Here is a 7,708-nt window from a genome sequence, read left to right as displayed (position 1 = left end):
GCTGGGTCTTGGGATAGGTTGATACCCAGTTTTGTGGGAAACTGCCATACTGATTTTCAAAGTGAATGTAGAAGTTTGCACTCCCACCAACAATGAAGGACTGTTTCCCTTTCTCCCCATCTTCTCCAGCATAAGCTATCATTGGCGTTTTCTATCTCAATAATTCTTACTGGTATAAGATGGTATCTCAGTGTCATTTTGATTTGCATTTTCCTGATGGCTAAAGACGTTGAATATTTCCTTAAGTGTCTTTTGGCCTTTTCAGATTCTTCTGTTGAGAATTCTCTGTTTAACTCTGTACCCCATTTTTTAATTGGATTATTTGGTATTTTTATGTCTAGTTTTTTGAGCTCTTTATATATTTTGGAGATCATTCCTCTCTCTGAGGTATGGTTGATGAAGATCCTTTCCCATTCAGTAGGCTGCCTTTTTGTCTTATTGACTGTGTTTTTTCTTACACAGAAGATTCTCAGTTTCAGAAGGTTCTATTTATGTATTTTAGCTTTTAACGTCTGTGCTACTGATGTTATATTTAGGAAGTGGTCTCCTTTGCCCATGTGTTCAAGGCTACTTTCCACTTTCTCTTCTGTGAGGTTCACTGTAGCTGGATTAATACAGAGGTCTTTGATCCATTTGGATTTTAATTTTGTGCATGGGGGTAGATATAGATCTATTTGCATTCTTATAAATGTTGACATCCAGTTATGCCAGCACCAATATTGAGAATGCTTTTTCTTCACTGTATAATTTTAGCTTCTTTGTCAAAAATTAAATGTTCATAGGTGTGTGGATTAATATCTCAGCCTTTGATTCAATTCCAATGGTCCATCTGTCTGTTTTTATGCCAATACCAGGGTGTTTTCATTAGTGGGGTCTATAATAGAGCTTGACTTCAGGGATGGTGATGTCTCTGAAAGTTCCTTTATTGTACAGTATTGTTTTGGCTATCTTGGGTTTTCTTGTTTTTACATATGAAATTGAGTATTGTTCTTTTGAGATCTGTGAAAAATTGTGTAGATATATTAGTGGGATTGCATTAAATCTGTGATTGCTTTTGATAGGACTGCCATTTTTGTTATGTTGATCCTATTTATTGAAGAACATTGGAAATCTTTACACTTTTCTGATATCTCCTTCAATTTCTTTCTTCAGAACTTGACATTCTTGTTGTACATGTCTTTCACTTCTTTGCCTACTTTATTCCTGGTTCTCTTTTCCTGGCAGGCTTCATTCCATCCTTTCAACCTAACATATATTATGGGATGTGTTTCTTGTAGATAGGAAAATATATGAAATATCAATCAGTTTACAAATGAAATCTGCTAATTTATGTTTTTTGTTTGGACACTGAGACAACTAATATTCAGTTATTATTGAAAGGCATGTATTGACCCCTATCACGTTCATTTCTTATTGCTGGTGCTTTATTGACCATTGCATTACATGTTTTTATTTATTTATTTATTTATTTATTTATTTATTTATTTATTTATTATTGTTATTATTATTATTATTTTGGTTTTTCGAGACAGGGTATCTCTGTGGTTTTGGAGCCTTTCCTGGAACTAGCTCTTGTAGACCAGGCTGGTCTCGAACTCACAGAGATCCGCCTGCCTCTGCCTCCCAAGTGCTGGGATTAAAGGCGTGTGCCACCACCACCCGGCATGTTTTTATTTATTTATAGCTACTTCCAGATCCCCATCTGTTTCTGCTCACTCTTTTTATTTCTAAACAATTACTCACATATCTCAGGCTGGTCTGCAACTTGCTATGTAGCCCAAATGGCTTAAACAATTTGTCTTCCTTGCCTCTGTCTAACCAGTGCTGAAATTACAGGTGTCTTTCCCTGCCCCCAGTCAGCACTTTTAGTCTGCCTGCTCTTTTTTTTTCCTTCTTATTTTGAGTATATAACTCAATGGCTTTGCAAATGCCAGACAGGAATTTTTTGCTGAGCTACATACAACTCAGCCCATATTTTCAGTTTCTAAGTTGTCTCTGAAAATAGATTTATTCAGGTAGGTGATGCCTGTTTATATTTCAGTGCTGTCTGTTGGAACAGAGAATGTCTAAAGAATATTTTCTCATTCATTTGAAAATAGCAGTGATGAAAGTATTGCATAGCTACATAAAGAGCATCTCAGAATCAACAAAGAAAGGAGTAGAAGCATGGGTAGGGAACAGGGGACAAGCAGGTAGGAGGCAGGGGTAGAGGGTAAGGAGATGGGAGGTATCCTTAGGTAAAGTTCCAACTTGTTTGAGCATATGCGTGAGATGATGAATAGATAAAATGTGGAGAGTGAACCTTGCTTGGCTCTGATTGTCGTTTCTGAGTTTGGGTAGGAACTTTGAGATGTTGACAGAGTCCATTCAACTTTGATGCTGTTAATCATTAGCAATCTGGGCCATGTTAGAAATGTTATTCTTTATTTTCACATAATAGTTTCAAATATCAGTGTTTCTTCTCCTCATGTGAATAACTTCCATTGCTTTATGCTGAGTTTTTACACAGTTATCTTTAGTTTTTTGTTTGTTTGTTTGTTTGTTTTTTTCTACTCGGACATGCTTGGTCCTGCTAGCATTCAGTTCTCTGATTTTTACCTTCCCAAACTGAATCCAAAATAAACAAATAAAAGTTTTGTGCTATTTTTTGTATTTAAAATTACTTTTATAGTTTTTGAAGGGAGACCTTTGGCAGGGGGAAGGTGAATCACAGATTGGCTTTCTCAAGATACAATACTATACTAAAATAATTAAACAAGTTTGAAAAGTTCCTTGTGAATATGGGCCAAGATAAAATTTAAATCAGATTTCCATACTTTCAATTACTACTGAGACAGGGAAAATCTGTTCTGTCTAGGGAGCAAGAATCCTCTGATACTTTTAGGGGCCTTCAGAAGAAGCACAAAATAAATGAAATGCCTTTATTTTTGATGCCTTAAATTATGAAGCACAAAATAAATGAAATGCCTTTATTTTTGATGCCTTAAATTATGAAGCACAAAATAAATGAAATGCCTTTATTTTTAATGCCTTAAATTATCCCAAAGACCCCAAAGATTGGAGCATATTTTTGAACCATTTTCTGTGTGGAAATGTCAAGGCATAAAAATGTTCAAGGCTTTATTTTTGGGGAACATTTAGATTATGTCCTTTTAAAAACTCCTAATTATACTACAAGCCCCATCCCCTCTTGATTGAGACCTGGTTCTAAGATATGATATGTGTATGTAGTTCACCACAAACTGCAAACAACTCTGCTAAGTTAATATATACTGAAGTCCTTAAAGATTCTAAATTTTAGCTTCTTGTCAAATGTTCTGTCTAGTTTTATGTCAGCTTGACAGAAGTGAAAGTCAACAGGGTGGAGGAAACCTCAACTGAGAAAATGCCTCCATGAGACCAGGCTACAGGCAAATCTCATTGTGAGATCCCAGCACACTGTTAGTGGGGCCACCCCTGAGCTTGAATTTCTGGCCATCCCAAAGCTGGTGGTGTAGCTTAGAATATATTGAACAAATAAATTTCTTTTAGAATTATACTAAAAAATGTCTGCATTGTAAGATACAAATTAAAATGTTAGGTTGTATATAAAAGTAATTCCCATGCATATATTTTCAGGTGTTCTGTATGGTGAGGGATACTCAAAGAAGGTGGGTCACTCCAGAATGCAATTTGGAGGTCCAGCCTGTGATGAAACAAACTTTGAACCATATTTATGGATTGTTACACAAGGGTTACTTTTGGGTACAAGTTCCTGATACCAAAGCCCCATTAATTTATTATATATGTTTTCTGAAAAAAATGACACCTGAGTGATGTTAGCATCTCCTTTAATTGTGTTGTTCTCTACTTAATTAATTAGTTTGATTAAAACGTTAGTTAGTTAATTTAATCATTTGAGGCAAAGTCTTTCATTAGACCTGAATATATTCTTATCAGTTAAGCTATGTTGACTGACTGGTCAATGAGACCTGACTTTACCTGCTCCACCCTCAAAATTCTGGGGTTATATATATGTGCTCCATGTTCAAGCCTAGGTTTTATATCAGTGCTTGGGAGTCATACTTAGGTCTTTATGCTTGTGAGGCAGGTACAATTCAACTGAGCTATTTTTCCAGCTCCTCTTCCTATTTTCATTCAATTTTCTGGTACATAAAATAATGGATTTCATTATGACATTTAATGCATATCATATTTCATTCCTCTACTAGCCCTCCTCTCTCTGTAATGACAATTAAAATTGTAGTCTTATGCCCAGTGCTGGTGGCACACGCCTTTAATCCCAGCACTTGGGAGGCAGAGGTAGGCAGATTTCTGAGTTTGAGACCAGCCTGGTCTACAAGATCTAGTTCCAAGACGGTCTCCAAAACTACAGAGAAATCCAGTTTAAAAAAATATAAGAAAAAAAAACCAAAAAATAAAAGTGTAGTCTCATTTATGTTAGACTATGGTCATGCCATTTAGCTCCAAGCTTCTCACTGCTGATTAACATCCATGCATGTTAGTTTGAATGAGAATGACCCTATAGACTTATACATTAGCTTTCTTGGTCCCCAGTTTATGGAAATGTTTGGGAAGGATTAAGAGGTGTGCCTTTGAAAGAGACATGCCACTAAGGACGGGCTTTGAAATGTCAAAAGTCCAACTATCCTGTTAGCTCTCTTTCCATTGCCTCGTGCTTGTGAATAAGTTTGTGAGTTCCCAACTACTGTTCTAGCACCATGCCTGCCTGCCAGCTTCCATGCTCTCTGCCATGATAATCATGGACTTAAACCCTCTAGAATCCTAAGCAACCCCAATATCATCTTCCTTCTATAAGGTGCCTTTGTCCTGGTGTCTATTCATAGCAAGAGAAAAGTAACAAAGATACCAGGCAAGTGTTATATCACTAACTCTTTTAAGGCCTTATTTGGACATAGGGTTTTGTTAAGTTACTTAGGCAAAGGTACATGCTTAATATAAGCCTTCCTAGTGCAGCCATGAAAATCATGGGTGGCCATACCCATCCTTAGACTTTTCTTCTTTGCAAGACTTCAGTTCTTTTTACTGGAGAGAGAGATGGAGTGAATGAGGGGAGGCAGCACCCTTCTTGTGATGTTCAGCCAATGCCCATTGTTGTTGGCAGTAGAGCTATACTCCAGAAGTTGAGTAGATAAGTCAGGAAACCACAGTGATTTCAGAAAAGCATCTGTACTTTTTTGAACTTGGCAAAGTGCCGTAATGGACCTGAATGACACTAGGACCTTGTTTCTGCCTTTCTGCCAAACAGGGTGACCCGGCATTGATCTTGTGTCATTATTCCAACCCAGGATTCACAGTGTGAGCCATGACACATATTTCGTGCAGTAAGGATTATAGTCCTCACACTTTGGGGGAGATATATATTGCCTTCTCCTACTAATAGACAGAAATATATAGATGTTAAGAACCTTTATCTTAAGCCACATAGTGTATTAGAACTACATTGTACTTATAATAGCTACTTCCAAAACATGACCCTCAAGTATCTGAAATGTGTCAGGTGTGGTAGCACACACTTGTAGTCCCAGCAGTGGGGAGTTTAAGAGGAGAACGTTATTGCTATACTCCAGTGGTTGAGAAGAAATATCAGGAAACCATAGTGATTTTAGGCTTCACATCTGTACTTTTTGACATTAGCAAGGTGCCAGAATAGACTTGAATGACACCAGGACCTTGGTCCTGTCAAACAGGGTATGTGACACAGAACTTGGGTCATTATTCCAACCAATATTTCCCAGTAGGAGTCATGGGCTGCATTTCCTGAAGTAACTGTCACAGTCCTCACTTCGGGGCAGCATTACTGCTCCCATCTATTAAGAACCTTTCTTTATCTTAGGCCACACAGTGGATAACAACTTCATCAGCCTGGGACACACAGAGAGACATTTTCTAAGTCAAACAAAACATCAACCACCAAATACATTTCAAATGTGATCTAGTCAATCAAATATATATTTAAATCAACTGAATTTCAATACCCAACTATTGAAAAACTTCAGATATGCATCAGAGTAATGGAAAATTCTTTTTTGTTTTGTGAGAGATTTCAGGCCTGGCAGTAATGGTACACACCTTTAATCCCAGCACTCAGGCGGCAGAGGCAGGCAAATATCTATCAGTTCGAGGCCAATCTAGTCTACAAGAGCTAGTTCCAGGACAGGCTCCAAAGCTACAGAGAAACCCTGTCTTGGTAAACCAAGAGAGAGAGAGAGAGAGAGAGAGAGAGAGAGAGAGAGAGAGAGAGAGAGAGAGAATTCATGAGCTCTAAATATATAGCCAAGATTTTTTAAGAAGAGTAAAACAAAAACAAAGACCAAAAGAACATCTTGGAAGAAAATTTTGGCTCCCAATTAAGACAGGCTAACACTGTGAAAATGTACACAATATTTCAAGCACAGCATGAACAACCAAAAACAGCAAAAACATAACAAGGCGTGCTGACATTAGCTGACACATCCAGCTTCTTCAGAACTTGAGGCAAATTGACCACAAGATAAAAAGTCAGGGTGAGCTATAAAATAAGACATAAAACAAATTGCTTGGTTGGTAGTAAAAATCTGTAATCCTGACACTTGGGATGTAGAGACAGAATCATCAGGAGTTCAAATTTAGTCTGGGCTACATAGTGAGGCTTTTTTCCCCATAACAAAGCAAAACAAAAATACAAGAAATTATGGGTGCCTTGTGTGTAGCTAAGTTGGCAGAATTCTGGGTTACAAAGCATACATGAAACACTGGGTTTAATGTTCAATGCTCCTTAATATGACCATGGTGGCTCATGCTTGTATTCCCAGCCTCTAGGAGGTTGATTCAGGGGAATTAAATTTCAAAGTCATCCTTGGTTGCAAAGTGTGTTTAAATTCAAGAAGGACTACATTAGATCCTGTCTCTTAAAGAGGGAAGACTTATGGTTCATATTAGCATACTAGGATCTATCAAGGGGGCCATATTTATGGAGTCACCTTTGGCCACTGAATCATGATGGTCCTCATGGTTTTGGGTCTTTGATAATTATATTTTTTTGTTTAAAATATTACTGGAAAGTCATTATAACTGAAAGTGCATTAATTATGTATTTTAAAATAATCTTACATTCCTGTTCCATTTCAAAGGTGATGGATTTGTATGCAATTGCCCTCATATGCACTTTATGCCATGCTAAGAACCAAGTACAGAATTTGGGCAAAAGATACCAACTGAGCAACATCTATGACCAATTTTGTTCAATAATGCCTCTGTAATTTGAAAGGTTTCTATAGATGTCAGTGTTGTTTACCTCGTTCTCGCTTAGTTTCTCCCCCATCTTTCTCTTCGATGAGTCAATATGACCTTCCTGTTCTCTATTTGTCATCAGTTCTATTGTACATATCAGAATAAGAAACAAGTTATGACAAAGATAAAATTTCATCTGAGATTTAAACATCTGCATGACTTTTCATTAGCTATATACATGCACCATACAAGTTTATCCTAGTTTATATTTTCCCAGGAGAGTGATAAATAATAAAATTCACAAGTAAATGGTTGTGGGGAGGGGTGTCAGCAAAATGAAATTTGGGGATTGTTGGTATGGAAAGAATGTATTTAGTGTGTAAAGGGATATGTGTTTGTGTGTTTGCATGTTGGAGAAAAGGGCAGAAGGCAACAGTTTTAATGTCATCTCTACAACTCATGTTAAAATTTAAAT

This window comes from Chionomys nivalis, chromosome 2, assembly GCF_950005125.1.
Source record: "Chionomys nivalis chromosome 2, mChiNiv1.1, whole genome shotgun sequence".
Lineage (NCBI taxonomy): Eukaryota > Metazoa > Chordata > Mammalia > Rodentia > Cricetidae > Chionomys > Chionomys nivalis.
Note: the sequence above shows the minus strand (reverse complement) of the source record.